This window comes from Erpetoichthys calabaricus, chromosome 1 (assembly GCF_900747795.2).
Source record: "Erpetoichthys calabaricus chromosome 1, fErpCal1.3, whole genome shotgun sequence".
In the NCBI taxonomy this organism is placed as follows: Eukaryota; Metazoa; Chordata; class Cladistia; order Polypteriformes; family Polypteridae; genus Erpetoichthys; species Erpetoichthys calabaricus.
In genome coordinates, this window is record NC_041394.2 from 17,688,898 (window position 1) to 17,706,606 (window position 17,709).

General features: G+C 40.9%; 2 protein-coding genes across 2 annotated transcripts in view; both read left to right on the forward strand.

Annotated features, from left to right (window-relative positions):
• Positions 1 to 17,709, forward strand: part of sympk (symplekin) — a 581,858-nt gene that overhangs the window by 375,125 nt on the left and 189,024 nt on the right. The gene's annotated exons all lie outside the window — the stretch shown is intronic.
• si:ch1073-429i10.1 (delta(14)-sterol reductase TM7SF2) overlaps positions 12,977 to 17,709 on the forward strand; it is a 73,356-nt gene continuing 68,623 nt past the window's right edge. Inside the window, exon 1 of the mRNA XM_028793082.2 lies at positions 12,977 to 13,080. The gene's annotated coding sequence lies outside the window, so the exon portion shown is untranslated. The remainder of the gene's footprint in view (positions 13,081 to 17,709) is intronic.

Here is a 17,709-nt window from a genome sequence, read left to right on the forward strand (position 1 = left end):
TGATCTGTAGCGATAGTAGGGAGCAGGTTGAGGAGACCCTGGAGAGGTGGAGATATGAGGAGGAGAGGAAAGGAATGAAGGTCAGTAGGTCTACCAAGACAGAATACATGTGTGTGAATGAGAGGGAGGTCAGTGGAATGGTGAGGATGGAAGGAGTAGAGTTGGTGAAGGTGGAGGAGTTTAAATACTTGGGATCAACAGTACAGAGTAATGGGGATTGTGGAAGAAAAGTGAAAAAGAGTGCAGGCAGGGTGGAATGGGTGGAGAAGAGTGTCAGGAGTGATTTGTGACAAACGGATATCAGCAAGAGTGAAACGGAAGGTCTACAGGACGATAGTGAAACCAGCTATGTTATATGGGCTGGAGATGGTGGCACTGACCAGAAAGCAGGAGACAGAGCTGAAGGTGGCAGAGTTAAAGATGCTAAGATTGGCATTGGGTGTGATGAGGATGGACAGGATTAGAAATGAGGACATTAGAGGGTCAGCTCAAGGTGGACGGTTGGGAGACAAAATCAGAGAGGTGAGATTGCGTTGGTTTGGACATGTGCAGAGGAGAGATGATAAGTATATTGGGAGAAGGGTGCTAAGGATAGAGCTGCCAGGTAAGAGGAAAAGAAGAAGATCTAAGCGAAGGTTGTGGTGAGAGAGAACATGCAGGTGATGGGGGTGACAGAACAAGATGGAAAGGACAGAAAGATATGGAAGAAGATGATCTGCTGTGGCGACCTCTAACGGGAGCAACCGAAAGAAGAAGAAGAAATTTGTCGTTTGAAACTTTGATTTGCAGATTTTGATTAGGCTTACAGTCGTGGCCAAAAGTTTTAAGAATGACACAAATATTAATTTTCACAAAGTTTGCTGCCTCAGTTTTTATGATGGCAATTTGCATCTACTCCAGAACGTTATGAAGAGTGATCAGATAACTTTTAATTCATTAATGCAGAATCACTCTTTACCATCAAGATGAATTTAAATCCCCAAAAAAAAAAAAAAACATTTCAGCCCTGCCACCAAAGGACCTGCTGACATCATCTCAGTGATCCTCTTCGTTAACACGGGTGAGAGTGCCGACGAGGACCAGGCTGGAGATCACTCTGTCATGCTGATTGAGTTACAATAGAGAGGTGAAGAAGGCTCCAGGGCGCCCAAGAAAGTCCAGCAAGTGCCAGGACCTTCTCCTAAAGTTGATTCAGCTGCGGGCACCACCAGTGCAGAGCTTACTCAGGAATGGCAGCAGGCAGGGGTGAGTGAGGTGAAGACTTTTGGAGGATGGCCTGATGGGTGTCAAGAAGGGCAGCCAAGAGAAACATCAGGGACAGACTGAGATTCTGCAAAAGATACAGGAATTGGACTGCTGAGGACTGCTGGGGTCAAGTCATTTTCTCTGATGAATCCCCTTTCTGATTGTTTGGGGCATCCAGAGAAGAAAAGGTGAGTGGCGCTACCATCAGTCCTGTGTCATGCCAACAGTAAAGCGTCCTGAGACCATTCATGTCAGCCAAGGAAGTGGGCTCACTCACAATTTTGCCAGCCATGAATAAAGATTGGGACCAAAACATCCTCCTAGAGCAACTTCTCCCAACCATCCAAGAACAGTTTGGTGACCAACAATGAACAATCCAGCATGATGGAGCACCGGGCCATAAGGCAAAAGTGAGAACTAAGTGCCTTGGGGAACAAAACATCAAAATTTGGGGTCCATGGCCAGGAAACTCCCCAGACCTTAATGCCATTGAGAACTTGTGGTCAATCCTCAAGAGGCGGGTGGACAAACAAAAACCCACCAATTCTGATGACCTCCAAGCATTGATTAGGCAAGAATGGGCTGCTGCCATCAGTCAGGATTGGGCCCAGACATTGATTAACAGCCTGCCAGGGAGAACTGAGAAAGAAAGAAGGGCCAACACTGTAAATATTGACTCTTAATGTCATTGTCAATAAAAGCCTTTGAAACTTATGACATTCTTGTAATTCTACTTCAGTAGACCACAGAAACATCTGACAAGAAGATCTAAAAACACTGAAGCAGCAGGCTTTATGAAAACCAATACTTGGGTCATTCTCCAAACTTTTGGCCACGACTGTATGCAAAAGTTTGATTTTATCTTTTTGGTATGAACTTGAAACATATCTTTACAATGTCTTCTTTTCCTGCTTCTTTCTTTAAAATTTCTTCAGTCTTTCCAAGATTGAACAAGCCTGATCCACCATTATAAAATGATAAATGTGTGTGAGTGTCTGTGTATGTGTGCGTCCATCCAGTTGCTATGTTTCTGTCATTCCTACAGGCGGTGCATCACTAACATTACCACTGCTTTTACAAATCCAGTACCAAATGGCATATAACAGAGACATGTGCATTACATGGTGCACTGCAAGCATTAACACTGAGGTCTATGACGATTACTTGGATTTCAACCCCTCTTTGACTGATAATGCAGCTAGTCATTTGCGTGTCCATCCAGTTGTTATGTCTCTGTCATTCCAGCAGATACAATACAATTTATTTTTCTATAGCACAAAATCACACACTGTGGTGGGCTGGTGCCCTGCCCGGGATTTGTTCCTGCCTTGCACCCTGTGCTGAATGGGATTGGCTCCAGCAGACCCCCGTGACCCTGTGTGTTAGGATATAGCGGGTTGGAGAATGGATGGATGAGAATGACTGACTGACAAAATCGCACAAGGAGTGCCGCAATGGGCTTTAACAGGCCCTGTTTTATGATAGCCCCCCAGCCTTGACTCAAAACCCTTCTAGGGAAAAAATGGAAGAAACCTTGGGAAAACGCAGTTCAAAGAGAGACCCCTTTCCAGGTACGAAGAGTGTGCAGTGGGTGTCAAAAAAAGAAAAATACACAGAACAGGACACAAGTAATCCTCAATACAGTATAATAGTGCAATAGGAATATTAAAAGTACAGAGCAGAATTCAACAGTAGATGATCTCACAGAAAAGGATTTGGATTTGTTCAGAGTCCTGGACACCTCATTCATCAAGCTGCCTCCCCCATTTGTCCATTCCACAGCTGATATAGCGCTAATCCGATGAAAGGACACCTCTAAACCGACAATTCCTCCAATCCTCCATCAGAGATGACTTTACCTTAGGCAGGCAAAACAACTTGGCAGGTGGGCCGTGGCACCAAGTGCCACATTCGAGTATCGAGAAGAGAAACAGAATAGGTGAGGGTTAGTAACAAATTATAACGATCATGTTACTTATGTTTCAGTGCGAATGACTAACAACAGAGACACAGTCTGTACAGTTAATCAGCAGCTCTAGTCAGGGTGTGCTAAACTGAAGTAGTGACATTTGAAAGCTGAGACCGAAGGGGCATCTCTTATAGTAGCAGGCAGACCATTCCACAGTTTAGGGGCCCTGTAACTAAAAGCTCGACCCCCCACTGTTATTTTATTAATCCTTGGAATCATAAGCAGACCGGCATCTTGAGATCTTAATGTGCACTCAGGTTTGTAAGTCATGATAAGCTCAGATAAGTAAGCCGGACCTCGGCCATTTAATGCTTTATATGTTAAAAGGAGGATTTTGAAATCTGCCCTAAACTTAACCGGGAGCCAGTGTAAGGATTTAAGAACTGGAGTTATGTGTTCGTATTTTCTTGTTCTTGTAATAATTGTTGCAGCCGCATTTTGGATTAACTGGAGGCTGTATAAAGAACAGTTTGAACATCCAGTGAAAACCGCATTGCAGTAGTCAGTCCTACTAGAGATAAATGCATGACTTAATTTCTCAGAATCCTGTTTGTTTAGAAAGCGCCTTATTTTCCCAACATTTTTAAGATGGAAGAAACATAATTTTGGACAACTTTGTAATGTGCTCTTTAAATGACATGCTAGAGTCAAAGATAACTCCTAGACTGCGGGCAGATTCAGTAAAATTAATGGGGATTCCAACTGAGTTAAATGATGACAAATATCATTGTGATCAGCGTCATTCCTTCCAATAATTAACATCTCTGCTTTATCGGTGTTTAAAGACAAGTAGTTCTCGTCCATCCACTGCTATACTTCACTAATACAACTAATTAAAGACACCATTGGAGAAACTTCATTTGGTCTAAAAGAAAGGCATCACAAACATTTACACTGCTTTAACGAATCCCATACCAAATGGCATATAACAGAGACTTATGCCTTGCATTTGCCATTCCACCAGATGGTGTATTACAAATGAAAAACTTGATGCATTACATGCTAAACAGTGCATGCGACAAACAGGTGTGTATGTGGCACCAAATCCTAATTCCCCGATAAGAAGGATAAAGCAGACCAGAATTAATGTAGAATGACTCCATCAATTGCTGAACATTGCAAAGGAAGAATTCGCTGCAATGGCTTTGTAAAACTAAATATTTGTTCGCAGATAAATGTGTGTGTGGTTTCTGAAACTTTATAAATGCAAAAACGTAAAATAACTCACAAAAATCAAAGCCCACAGAATGCTAAAAACAGGTAATACCCTAAAAGGTCAGTAGATGGCGGCAGAAATTTAAAAAGAGCGGGTGGACCCTCCAACCAGCAGGGGAAAACCTGGGGGTTGGTGGCACAACTGGCACCCCACCCACCGTAAAAAAAAAAAAAAACTCCCACTGGTTCCATCCCACCTGAAGTAGTGTGGTGCTACGATGCCACCCGTCGCAATGTTCTGTATCAGCGCCTGCTCCTGTCCTCTCGCTGTTGTTGGCAAAGGCGTTAGCACGGTACAGAGTTGGAGGAATTACTGTTTAAACAGCCATTGCCAAGTCCGTTTTCTAGAAGCACTTGTATATTAATAAAGAAACAACGTTTCTGAACGTACTTTATACAGTTTTAAACGTTAAACTGAACACACTTTGACATAAAGGGTTGCCTGACCACGTTAGTAAAACATCGTTAAGATCTGTCTCATTACTTGCAGAAAAAATGTTATATCTCTATTCTCTATTATAATAAAAAAAATCTTGGGTCGAGGCGTGACTTTTTGAGAGACTTTTTGGAACGAAGTCCAGCGACACAGAGACTTTTAACATGAGATTCTTTCAAGTCACGCCATGCTTTCAACCATTTTCAAACAAGACCACGGTCATCTAACCTCTTAGTCGTGTGAAAGCTTCTGTCAGACACACTTATGCGCTCTCAGCTCTTATAAATTTTATCAGGACAATAATTTTATACGTTCTAGATGACAAGTCAATGACTAAGCGAAGAAGAAAGAGCAGGGACACACATTCGAAAAAGTAGTTTTATTTATTAGAAAAAAAGAAACTAAATTCACTCACGGGCAATTATACGTTGCGTTGTCATGATGAAAGTCCAAACACGGAATCAAAATTCAATGCGAACTTGAAGAAAAGTTCATTCTAAATACTGTTTTTAGTGAAGTTTTAAAGAAAAAATGAAAATAATGCATTTGTGACAATTTCCATGAAAATAACAATTTCCTTAAATTGTATATCCAGTGGGGAGGCACAGTGGCGCAGTGGGTAGCGCTACTGTCTCGCAGTAGACCCGGGATTCCTGTGTGGAGTTTGCATGTTCTCCCCGTGTCTACGTGGGTTTCCTCCGGGCACTCCGGTGGCGATTCTAAATTGTCCCTAGTGCGTGCTTGGTGTGTGTGTGTGTGTGTGCCATGCGGTGGGCTGGTACCCTCTCCGGGGTTTTTTTCATGCCTTACCTTGTGTTGGCTTGGATTGGCTCCTGCAGACCCCCGTGACCCTGTGTTAGGATATAGCGGATTGGATAATGGATGGGTGGATGTATATCCAGTTAACCGAACCCGGGGGCAGAGCCCCCTAGTCTCTAATAACATTAAACACACGCACACAGAGTCAACAAACAACTAAGCAAATGCGGCAACATGCAGACCCCTGGAAGTACAGCGTCTCTGCGTGTCAGATATAGAAATAACGCGTGCGCATGCTCACGCCTAACCTGTGAATGTGATGAAGCAACAGGCAGCGTGCGCAGACTTTTGTACACTACCTGCATTAGAAAACACATTCCAATAGAAGGTGCGTTGCAAGTGTAAATGCGGAGGTCCACGTTGGCTACAATGATTTCAACCTGACTTGAATGGGTAGCACAGCTAGTGTATAATGTAGAGTTCATGTCAGGGAAACACTTCAAGAAAATTGTAAGCCTCAGGGACGTGCGGGCTGGGGAGGCAGTCCAGAGCTCCACCCGTCATCATGAAAAGTAAAAAAAAATAACTAATAATGATAACATAAAATAAATTTGTGCACTTGTCTGTGCTATAAATTTCTTTTCTGTATGATTCCAATACAGAATCATATGGGTCCGCAGTGGCTGCAGGTTTTCCATCCAATAAGTTTCCTAATTAGAAGATGGTCCTTGCTGATCATCAAACTTGGCATTGAGCTATTTGGCTTTCATTCATCCAAGAGAAATTTTAATTACACTGTAGAGTTTCCTTCTCTGGGAATATTTTCTACGTGTTTTGTGCAGAACAGCAGATTTAAACTTAACGGCCTCTCCAATTCCATCCATCCATTATCCAACCCGCTATATCCTAACTACATGGTCACGGGGTCTGCTGGAGCCAATCCCAGCCAACACAGGGCGCAAAACAGGAAACAAACCCCGGGCAGAGCACGTGCACACACACCCACACACCAAGCACACATTAGGGACAATGTAGAATCGCCAATGCACCTAACCTGCATGTCTTTGGACTGTGGGAGGAAACCGGAGCGCCCGGAGGAAACCCACGTAGACACGGGGAGAACATGCAAACTCCACGCAAGGAGGACCCGGGAAGTGAACCACTGTCCACTGCGGCACCGTGCCGCCCATTATCTCTTATATATATTTCTCTTCTGGTTCGTCCTGCTTCCACTTCAAAACCGGTCCAGCCCACACGGCATTTCTCGATTCCTATTCGTCCTCTTCCATGTCATGCACTATACTGACCTGCCGAGTGTCATACATCCAACAAGTACTCGAGGTGCTGCCTCAACGATAAAGTAGCTTTACCGCCTTTGCAGGAGCCACCTGTGTCTTTACAACAGCTTCTTACACAGTAAACATCAGAAGATAAAAATGATAGATAGATAGATAGATAGATAGATAGATAGATAGATAGATAGATAGATAGATAGATAGATAGATAGATAGATAGATAGATAGATAGATATGAAAGTCACTATATAATAGATAGATAGATAGATAGATAGATAGATAGATAGATAGATAGATAGATAGATAGATAGATAGATATGAAAGTCACTATATAATAGATAGATAGATAGATAGATAGATAGATAGATAGATAGATAGATAGATAGATAGATAGATAGATATGAAAGTCACTATATAATAGATAGATAGATAGATAGATAGATAGATAGATAGATAGATAGATAGATAGATAGATAGATAGATAGATATGAAAGTCACTATATAATAGATAGATAGATAGATAGATAGATAGATAGATAGATAGATAGATAGATAGATAGATAGATAGATAGATAGATAGATAGATAGATAGATAGATATGAAAGTCACTATATAATAGATAGATAGATAGATAGATAGATAGATAGATAGATAGATAGATAGATAGATAGATAGATAGATAGATAGATAGATATGAAAGTCACTATATAATAGATAGATAGATAGATAGATAGATAGATAGATAGATAGATAGATAGATAGATAGATAGATAGATAGATATGAAAGTCTCTATATAATAGATAGATAGATAGATAGATAGATAGATAGATAGATAGATAGATAGATAGATAGATAGATAGATAGATAGATAGATAGATATGAAAGTCACTATATAATAGATAGATAGATAGATAGATAGATAGATAGATAGATAGATAGATAGATAGATATGAAAGTCACTATATAATAGATAGATAGATAGATAGATAGATAGATAGATAGATAGATAGATAGATAGATAGATAGATAGATAGATAGATATGAAAGTCACTATATAATAGATAGATAGATAGATAGATAGATAGATAGATAGATAGATAGATAGATAGATAGATAGATAGATAGATAGATAGATAGATAGATAGATATGAAAGTCTCTATATAATAGATAGATAGATAGATAGATAGATAGATAGATAGATAGATAGATAGATAGATAGATAGATAGATAGATAGATAGATAGATAGATATGAAAGTCACTATATAATAGATAGATAGATAGATAGATAGATAGATAGATAGATAGATAGATAGATAGATAGATAGATAGATAGATAGATAGATAGATAGATAGATAGATAGATAGATATAAAAGTCACTATATAATAGATAGATAGATAGATAGATAGATAGATAGATAGATAGATAGATAGATAGATAGATAGATAGATAGATAGATAGATATAAAAGTCACTATATAATAGATAGATATGAAAGGCATTATATAATAGATAGATAGATAGATAGATAGATAGATAGATAGATAGATAGATAGATAGATAGATAGATAGATAGATAGATAGATAGATAGATATGAAAGTCTCTATATAATAGATAGATAGATAGATAGATAGATAGATAGATAGATAGATAGATAGATAGATAGATAGATAGATAGATAGATAGATAGATATGAAAGGCACTATATAATAGATAGATAGATAGATAGATAGATAGATAGATAGATAGATAGATAGATAGATAGATAGATAGATAGATATGAAAGGCACTATATAATAGATAGATAGATAGATAGATAGATAGATAGATAGATAGATAGATAGATAGATAGATAGATAGATAGATAGATAGATAGATATGAAAGTCACTATATAATAGATAGCTAGATAGATAGATAGATATGAAAGTCACTATATAATAGATAGATATGAAAGGCATTATATAATAGATAGATAGATAGATAGATAGATAGATAGATAGATAGATAGATAGATAGATAGATAGATAGATAGATAGATAGATAGATAGATAGATAGATATGAAAGGCACTATATAATAGATAGATAGATAGATAGATAGATAGATAGATAGATAGATAGATAGATAGATAGATAGATAGATAGATAGATATGAAAGTCACTATATAATAGATAGATAGATAGATAGATAGATAGATAGATAGATAGATAGATAGATAGATAGATAGATAGATAGATAGATATGAAAGTCACTATATAATAGATAGATAGATAGATAGATAGATAGATAGATAGATAGATAGATAGATAGATAGATAGATAGATAGATAGATATGAAAGTCTCTATATAATAGATAGATAGATAGATAGATAGATAGATAGATAGATAGATAGATAGATAGATAGATAGATAGATAGATAGATAGATAGATCTTTATCGTCATTGTCACTTTTACAAAGGAACAACGAAATTGAAGGTGCAATCGCCTCAGTGTGAGGAATAAGAGTTAAAAAGACAAAGAGACAAGAAGAGAGAAAATAACAACAAACCGAATAGTCATAAATATACAAATTGCACTGGTTGACTTAAGGTCTGTATTGCACATTGGTAGAATAATATGCGGGTCCACCCTGCGTGGAGTTTGCATGTTCTCCCCGTGTCTGCGTGGGTTTCCTCCGGGCGCTCCGGTTTCCTCCCACAGTCCAAAGACATGCAGGTTAGGTGGATTGGTGGTTCTAAATTGGCCCTAGTGTGTGCTTGGTGTGTGGGTGTGGGTGTGTGTGTCCTGCGGTGGGTTGGCACCCTGCCCAGGATTGGTTCCCTGCCTTGTGCCCTGTGTTGGCTGGGATTGGCTCCAGCAGACCCCCGTGACCCTGTGTTCGGATTCAGCGGGTTGGAAAATGGATGGATAGAATAATATGGAGCAGTTTTATTCTGAGTTCAGGGCCATGATTGCTTTCGGATAAAAGCTGTTTTTAAGGCGGTTTCTCCTGTTTTCATTGCTCTGTATCTCTTGTCCGATGGCAAAAGCTGGAAGAGGCAATGACCGGGATGTGATGAGTCCTGTGAAATGTCTATTACTTTTTTAATAATAATAATAATTCTTTGCATTTATATAGCGCTTTTCTTACTACTCAAAGCGCTCAGCAATTGCAGGTTAAGGACCTTGCTGAAGGGCCCAACAGAGCAGAGTCCCTATTGGCATTTACGGGATTCGAACCGGCAACCTTCCGATTGCTAGTGCAGATCCCTAGCCTCAGAGCCACCACTCCGCCTATTACTTTTTTGCGGCTTCGGGAGGTGTAGATTTGTTCCAGAGTGGGGAGGGTACAACCAATTGTTCTCTCCGCTGTCCTGACGACCCCGTGGAGCGCTTTCTTTTCTGAGGAAGTGCAGCTGCCATACCACACACACAGTCCGTACGTGAGCACACTCTCGATGGAACAGTGATAAAAAGCAAGGAGTAGATTTTTTGGGAGGTGGTTCTTTGAGAATTCTCAGAAAAGACAGTCTCTGCTGCACCTTCTTTAGCAGCTCCTTGGTGTTGGCGCTCCAGGTCAGGTCATCCTCCAGCTCCATACCCAGAAACCTGAACACCGGGACCCTCTCCACACAGGCCCCGCCAATGATGAGTGGCTGGATGTCAGTTTTATTTTTCCTAAAGTCAATAACAAGCTCCTTTGTTTTTTTTTGGTGTTGAGGAGCAGGTTATTGACTGTGCACCACTCTGACAGTCGCTCCACCTCGTCCCTGTATGCTAGCTCACCCTCCTTGCCCGAGATGAGTCCGACCACCGTCGTGTCATCCGCGAACTTTATAATCTTTATATTATCGTGAACACATTTCAGAATATAACTCTTCTCTAGTTTTTGCTTCCATGGGTGCACAGATAATTCAACCTTCTGGCTACGGACCATACTGTTTTAAAATATACGGGCAAATTTATCACCAAATCTCTCCACTATACGCTAACACTTCTACCTCTCCAGAATATGGACAGTTGTATGTTTCTGACACAGCGCAAGCTACTAAAGTACGCTTACAAAATAAAGCAAACTCTACATGCAGCGAAAATGTACTTCTCCAGCAAGATTCCATGCTCAGAACCATCAACCCCTTCGGTAAATCATACAAACACATGCATGAAATCGCTCAGTCCAATCCAACAGCATCTGTACGAATGGTTTTCAAGGAAAACCCTGGGCAGGATTTACGACGATACAATACCCCGACATTGCAGCGATTTTTGTCGGAGAAGATGGCGAAACGCATGCCGAAAGGGACATTTGCATCTATCCCATAGGCAACTCCTGTAAACAGATTTCCACGCTCAATACGAATTGCGATCCTATGGTTTACCCACTTTTATTCCCTTACGAAGACATTGGCTGGCACAAAGATTTACAACATGTTCCCGATAAAAGAACCGCCAAGCGAATAAGGCTTACTCAATGCCAATTTTACGCATACAGATTAGCAATGAGGAATACATTTAGTATTTTGCAGTCCAGCGGCAAACTATTCCAACAGTACGTCGTAGATGTGTATGTTAAAACAGAGGGCGCGCGTCTCAACTATCTCAGTTTACATCAACAAGATCTGCGCGTGGAAAAATACAAAGGACTATCAGACGCACTGCAAGCAAACGGTGAAAATAACAACGTACGTGTAGGCAAAATGATCATATTAAGTACGTAATATAGTATGTAAATTCGGAAAGCCTGATTTATTTATCACATTCACATGTAATCCTGCTTGGCCGGAAATTCTACATGCACACTACGTCTTTCAAGAAGTATTTATTTCTTCTTGATTTCTGAATTCCTTTCTCACAGTTTTCTGTCCCTATTCTTACACCGCCGTATGCTACGGCGGGCGTCGGCTAGTTATTATTATTATTATTAAATTGTTTTCCGTCGTGACCGTTATTCAGCCTCGACCACTCCCCTCCACACCGCTCGCCCAATCATTACTCTTACTGCACACATTCTCTCTCCGTCCCACCACGTGACACTGTCAGCGCTACAGTCGGTTATAATGGCAAGGCAGAAAAGCACATTATCGTTTCAAGAACGTCAACTTTTAGATCGCGACAGAAAAGCAACGGCAAGAGCTGATAATGAAAGTCGAAAGAAAATGAGCAAAAAAGAGCTGCATTTAATAAAAATGAAAAAAACGAGAATCTGTAAACGAGAAAGAGAAAAACATCCCGAACAATATGCGAACAGAAATACAAAAAAGCAACGTTTATAGAATGTAACTTAGAAGATAAAATAATTCATAATATTGTTTTTGACGAGGCGTTAATGTAATTTAATTTTTTACATACGTTTTACATTTTTACTTTTTACTATGTTTTATTAGTTATTGGTATTTAAAATAGACTGTTGTAGTGAAATACTCATGTAACTGATTTTCTATCTATAATAACTAAGGACCAAACCGTCTTCTTCTCGCGCCCCGCATTCTGTTCTACATTCTGTCTCTTGAAACACAACGGCTTTCTCAAACGGATGGGCGCCCCGACGCTCGTATCCGCGACATGGCGCCGCCAGGAGTTGGCGAGTGAAGCGAGCAGGGCGCGGAACTCCCAGTAATAATAATAATAATAATAATAATAATAATAATAATTATTATTATTATTATTATTATTATTATTATTATTATTATTATTAATTAATTAATTAATTAATTACATGTATATAGCGCTTTTCTCATGCCTGCTGTTCTAATGGGATGTTGGTGCGACTGGTATGTTTGTTGATCCGTGTGTTTCTTTGGCTAAGGAAGACTAAGGTGCGCCATGGTTGCCCTTCCACAAGCCGATATACAAAAAAAAAAAAAGTGACACAGAAGAAAAGAAACGAGGAAATAAACGAAACGTTTCCTTCGTTCGCTCGCTTGCACTTAAGTAAACTTCTCTTAGGGGCCGTTGCGGTTCAAACAGTTTTCCAAACTGCCACACGAAATCCATCCATCATGGGGCAATACACCATACACACAGAGAGAGAGAAAGAACAACAACAAAAAGCCATTTGCGTAATTTTCAGGAAACGGGGCGCTCTTTATAGCTGGCCGTTTTCCGCACGGGTGGCCGTTTCTGACCGCGAACGAGAAACTGAACATCTGCAGGAAGAAGCCAGCGACGTGCCGGCACAGGTACTTGTTTAACTTGATACTCTACAGGCAGTATGTAATTTTCTGGTGATCTATTTCGCGAAAATATTAAGTGTAATACTCAGAAATAAAATAAATTCAAGACAGAGCTGAAGGGCAATAAAAAGAGACGATTCTTAAGGTGGGCGGTGTGGTGGCGCAGTAGTCAGCACGGTTTCCTCACACTCAAAAAAAAAAAATTAGTTAAATAAACTGAATTCAGTCAAGGACAGAGATTCCACACAATTAATTTGAGTAGTATTAAAATAAAATACTCTTTTTAGTTGAAGCAGTGTTCAGAAAACACAACAAATAAATGTGTACAATTAAAGTAACCGAATCCATTTCATTAAACTTAAAGTACATATGTTTATTAAACACTTTTTTTAGTTGAGGGTTCTTATTTTTTTAAGTCAATCCAATTGAACCCTAGTTCACTCTATATGAATGAAAATGCAGACAGCGGTTCAGTCTCATAAAAGCATTGACCACAAAAGGTTGAGTGAGCGTGAAGTGATTCATTTATTACCACATGGAGTAAGCAAGTTCGATTTTGGATGTTTGTATTTTTCAAGTTATCTTAATATTAATTACATCTTTTTACTGCGGAAACAAAGACGGTGATGCTTTTCTTATAGGGTGGGCGACGTGTATCGAAAAAAGTCTCATAAATCGGCGTCCACAGCCGCACAAAACCGCATTTGGGGGAAAAAGTCTTTGACATTCTTTTCGAGAATACAAAGGTGTGGAGATCCCTTCGATCAAAAGGGACGACTCTTTATGCAAAATATCATACTTTATGCAAACATGACAATTGATTATCCATCCATTTTCCAACCCACTGAATCCAAACACAGTGTCACGGGGGTCTGCTGGAGCCAATCCCAGCCAACACAGGGCACAAGGCAGGAACAAATCCCTGGGTAGGGTGCACACACACACACACCAATCACACACTGGGGCCAATTCAGAATCGCCAATCCACCTAACCTGCATGTCTTTGGACTGTGGGAGGAAACCGGAGCGCCCGGAGGAAACCCACGCAGACACGGGGAGAACATGCAAACTCCACACAGGGAGGACCCCGGAAGCGAACCACTGCGCCACCGTGCCGCCCGACAATTGATTATTTTAGGTTAAATCAACTCAATTTAACTGTGTGTCCCCTAAACATATTTTCACCTCAAAAGTAAAATTCTGGAGACCACAGCTGTCAGTAAGGTAAATTAAACTTTTTTTTAGAGCAAGGAAAAAAGGGAATTCCGCATGTTTTGAGGATTAGAAAAGTGTTACTTTTGAGTAAGAATAACATAAAATAAGTGAGTAATGACAACAGTCCCTGAGACGGATTGTACTTCTGTTGAAAGAAAATAATCGGACTGCTTTGTTTCAACATAAATTAATTGTGTTAGTGTGACATCAAACAAACGTCAATCAATGTAACTAGAAAGAGTTAAGAAACATTTAACATGTCGGACAGTCATTTTCTAACCCGTTTAGTCCTGGACAGGGTGGCAGGGGTCTGCTGGAGCCTATCCCAGCTAGTACTGGGGACAAGGCAGGAACAAACCCTGGACAGGGCGCCTTTCCATCGCAGGGTAAACACACACCAAACACACACACTGGGGACAATTAAGTGTCGCCAAATCACCCAACCTGCATGTCTTTGGACTGTGGGAGGAAACCCACGCAGACACGGGAAGAACATACAAACTCCACGCAGGGAGGTCCCGGGACGGGAACCCTGGTAGCGCAACCGAGGCAGCAGAACGACGAATACGCCACCGTGCCGCTCCTTAACATATCAGCAGACAATTTATTTTACATTAAAGAATTTTACATAAACTGAACATTCCCAAGAGTTCTTTTTTTAATGCACGGTGTAGCGTCCTATACTTGGAACCCGGCGGTTGGTTGCTTTGTGTGTTGCTTGCACGGTTTCCCCAATTGCTTGTGTTTGTGAGACTGTTGTGCTGTATTGGATTTTGCATTTCGAAGTGTAGCAGTAATAGAATGTAACCGTAAACTCTAAAGTGATTAACTGGAACTGATGACACGAAAGAACTCAAATGTGATGATGTCCCACAGCCGGCGTTTTACGTGCACTGATAGGAATGGCACGCAACCTGACTGTGAAACGCCAAAAACGTGTAAGTTGTCCTAATTGGGCATGCGCGGTTTTTTAAACACGCACCGTTAGTTTACGGCAAACTCAAAGTAAATCGAAATACCGAAAGAGAAAAACAAACACACAAATAAATAAATAAGTAAATAAATAAATAAATAAAATGGCGAACAACTAAAGGTTACAAAACTATGTTAGCCCAAAACTTCGAAAAATAAATGAAAGACTAGCAGTTCTGCGAAAATAAATCCAGCAAAACATTCGAGTGTTTCATGACGCAGTATACCCGTCGGCCGATCCAACAAAGGTAAGAAAAGATGAAAGATTTCAGGGGGCAAAACTATCTGACCACATGGCAATCACAAGTCAGCCTTTTCGAAAAGCTCCGTTATCCCCGTCCACACTCGGCGACGGGCCTTCTCAGATTTGCACACTTTGGAGAGCGTTTTTGAAAAGATTTCGAAATATTCCAGAAAAAGACATTCGTTTTCAAATTGGTGTGTATGCGGTCTCAATTTGTGAGCTCGGCTGTTACTCTTACATTCTTTAGATTACTCCATTCATCCATCCATTTTCCAAACCCGCTTATCCAGAGGAGGGTCGCAGGGTAGGCGGCTGGAGTCTGCGGCGGGCATCGGCTCAAGGCAGATTCATTTTTAAAGTTGTTTTATCTTTATTGGGTGTTTGTACCAATTTAGTTAATATCGGAACCAACAATCCACCGCCTGATTAACGCGACTCACGTTCGTAGTCACCTGGCAGCGGCTCAGTGTGCGCAAATCTTTGCTGTAGTGAACAGTTTATCTGCGGATCAAGAAGGGGACCGTCGCAATGCTCAATGGTCAGGATGTGATCCTATATGTTACATAAAAAGATAAAAAAACATACATACAAGAACATCCATCCATCCATCCATCCATTTGCCAACCCGCTGAATCCGAATACAGGGTCACGGGGGTCTGCTGGAGCCAATCCCAGCCAACACAGGGCACAAGGCAGGAAACAATCCTGGGCAGGGTGCCAACCCACCGCAGGACACACACAAACACCAAGCACACACTAGGGCCAATTTAGAAGCGCCAATCCACCTAACCTGCATGTCTTTGGAATGTGGGAGGAAACCGGAGCGCCCGGAGGAAACCCACGCAGACATGGGGAGAACATGCAAACTCCACACAGGGAGGACCCGGGAATCGAACCCAGGTCCCCAGATCTCCCAACTGCGAGGCAGCAGCGCTACCCACTGCGCCACCTTGCCGCCCGCACATACAAGAACAGATCAAAATAATTTATTGCAGCTTGAAAGAACGCTCTTAAAGCAACGGCATTTTAATGGCACTTTTGTGTGTTTCCTCTTTGAACCCCTGCTTGGCAAAGAACCATTGTTTCTTGGGAAGTATCTTTGGATATGAAATTGGCTCTTAGGGCTTTCAAAAGGTTCCTAATATGAGGACAAAACAGAAGTGTATAGAAAGTATAATATAAGAGACCAAGAGAACCTGATCTTATAGCCCGTGTTATTACAATATAAACCGCGATTAAAATCGGGAACCGCGTCACAAATCCATCCATCCATTATCCAACCCGCTATATCCTAACTACAGGGTCACGGGGTCTGCTGGAGCCAATCCCAGCCAACACAGTGCACAAGGCAGGAACAAACCCCGGGCAGGGCAAACACACACACACACACAAACTACGGACAATTTAGGATCACCAATGCACCTAACCTGCATGTCTTTGGAGTGTGGGAAGAAACCCACGCAGACACGGGGAGAACATGTAAACTCCACGCAAGGACGACCCGGGAAGCGAACCCGGGTCTCCTAACTATCCACTGCGTCACCTTGCCGCCCCGCGTCACAAATCCGTAGTCATCAATTCAGAGATATTCATGGAGCCTGCTCCGGATCTGAACAAATAAAAGGGTCTTTTAGCAGCCTTCATGTGGATGGGTCTTTTGGGAACTAAAAATTGCTTCCTTTATGGCATCGCTGTGAAGAATCACTTTAGCAGGTTTATTTCTAGGAATGGAGGTACACACCGTTGTTTACAGTTACAATCAAATTCCATCAATTCTTTCTGCATTCCGATTCCATATTTCGTAATACCAACCGTTAAAAACGTATTGATATCAAGTTACAGATTGTTCACTCAGCGTTTCGTCATCTGAAGTGGCTGCCACATGTAGCTTTACATGAAATGGCAATCGCGATGTTGAAACTGTGAGGTAATCCTTTGAAATTGAGAAATGCTGCAGTTGAAACCTCATGGTAATTGGTAGCATTTAAATAACGGGAACTGCACTAAAATGATTAAATAACACAACCACGACGGCAATGGATGTGTAAAATGAAGAGCCGTTATTGTAACGTATAGTAGCCTTCTTGTACGTCTTACAGTAGTCGTTTTTGTTTCTTTTTAAGTGTCTCGCCCCCACGCTTCGTGTCCCAGGTTCTACCTGCGTGGGGTATGCATGTTTTCCCTGTATCTGTGTGAGTGTCCTC